This window comes from Grampus griseus, assembly GCF_964374135.1.
Source record: "Grampus griseus genome assembly, chromosome: 7".
NCBI classification, from domain to species: Eukaryota; Metazoa; Chordata; class Mammalia; order Artiodactyla; family Delphinidae; genus Grampus; species Grampus griseus.
This window is the reverse complement of record NC_139001.1, coordinates 32102791-32104739: the sequence shown is the minus strand read 5'-3', so window position 1 is coordinate 32104739 and position 1949 is coordinate 32102791. Positions and strand designations below refer to the sequence as shown.

General features: G+C 41.9%; 1 pseudogene across 1 annotated transcript; it reads right to left on the bottom strand.

The window, feature by feature from the left end:
* Positions 1-211: 211 nt before the first annotated feature.
* Positions 212-1047, bottom strand: LOC309824776 (large ribosomal subunit protein uL22-like; annotated as a pseudogene). The gene has a single exon. The product of its transcript is annotated as a large ribosomal subunit protein uL22-like (transcript).
* Between the last annotated feature and the right edge of the window lie 902 nt (positions 1048-1949).

Sequence of the window (1949 nt, the reverse complement as noted above, 5' to 3'; positions counted from 1 at the left end):
ATTGGATATATTCCCTGTGTTGTACAACACATCCTTGAGCCTATCTTATATGCAGTAGTGTATACCTCCTACTCCCCCACCCCTATATTGCTCCCCCTGCCATTGGTAACCTCTAGTTTGTTCTCTATATCTGTGAGTCTGTTTCTTTTTTGTTATATTCACTAGACTGTTGTATATTTCAGATTCCACATATAAGTGATATCATACAGTATTTTTTTTTAACTTTTATTTGCATTTATTTTTTGCAGCATTTATTCCTGGGCCATAAGTTTTTGTTTCTTCAATTTCTTCTGGGATATCCTTTTCTTCTGGGCAACCTCCTCTTCTGGTTTAGGAACAATCTATTCTTTTTCAGTAAGGATCATCTCAATGTGGCACGGAGAGCTCATGTATGGGTTGATCCGACCATGAACTCTATAAGTCCTGTGCCGCATCCTGGGGGCTTTGTTCACCTGGATATGCTCAATGACCAGAGAATCTACATCTAAGCCCCTAAGTTCAGCATTACTCTCTGCATTTTTGAGCATATGCAGTAAAAATTCAGCACTCTTTTTGGGCCACAGACCCTGCGTCCAGCCCCACTGTTTGGCCTGGGCACACCTACCAACTCCACCATTGTAACGATGGAATGGCACACACTGCTTCTTTAAAGTGACATCCTTCAGATACTTGGTGGCATACCCTTAATGGCCTGGGCTGTTTCATGAGTGTTCTTAAAGTGAACACGAAGATTTGAACCTCTTGACTTGCATGATTTTGTGGGATTTTCTGGGTCAAGTGAATAGCGAACCATTTCTAGAGGTCACCTGGAAACGAGCAAGTATAATTCTGTCAACATATTTACAGTAACTTACACGGTTTATGTACTAAACGCTGCCCGCAGCTGCTCAGAGAGTAGTTGTTTTCGTGATTAATCCAAAGGTGTCCTAAGAAATGCCATCATCACAGCCATCCTTCTATCCACTGTTTCTTCCCATGTGGAACTACCAGTGACTACAGCAGTTCTGACACTAGACTAGTGACACAGACATCATTCCTTTTACCCTCTCAGGCTACTGACCAGAAAAGCTATCATACAGTATTTAGTAATATCATACAGTATTTGTCTTTCTCTGTCTGACTTATTTCACTTAGCATAATACTCTCCAAGTCCCTCCATGTTGTTATAAATAGCAAAATTTCATTCTTTTTTATGGCTGAGTAGTATTTTACCATACACACACACACACACACACACACACACGCACACACACACACATATATATACCACATCTTCTTTATATTTATCTGTTGATGGACACTTGCTTCCATACCTTGGCAATCGTAAATAATGCTGTTATGAACATTAGGGTGCATGTATCTTTTCAGATTCGTGTTTTTGGATATATACCCAGGAATGGAATTGCTGGGTCATATGGTAGTTCTATTTTTAGTCTTTTGAGAAACCTCCATACTGTTTGCCATAGTGGCTGCACCAATTTACATTCTCAATAACAGTGCATGAGGGTCCACTTTTCTCCACATCCTCGCCAACATTTGTTACTTGTGTTCTTTTTCTTTTCTTTTTTTTTTTTTTTTTGCGGTACGCAGGCCTCTCACTGTTGTGGCTTCTCCCGTTGCGGAGCACAGGCCCCGGATGCGCAGGATCAGTGGCCATGGCTCACGGGCCCAGCCGCTCTGCGGCATGTGGGATCCTCACGGACCGGGGCACAAACCTGTGTCCCCTGCATTGGCAGGCAGACTCTCAACCACTGCGCCACCGGGGAAGCCCTATTGTGTTCTTTTTGATTATAGTCATTCTGACTGGTGTGAGGTGCTAGCTCATTGTGGTTTTAATTTGCATCTCTCTGATGATTAATGATGTTGAGCATCTTTTCTTGTGCCTGTTAACCAAATATGCATCTTTTTTGGAGAAATGTCTATTTAGTTCTGCCCATTTTTTGATTGGG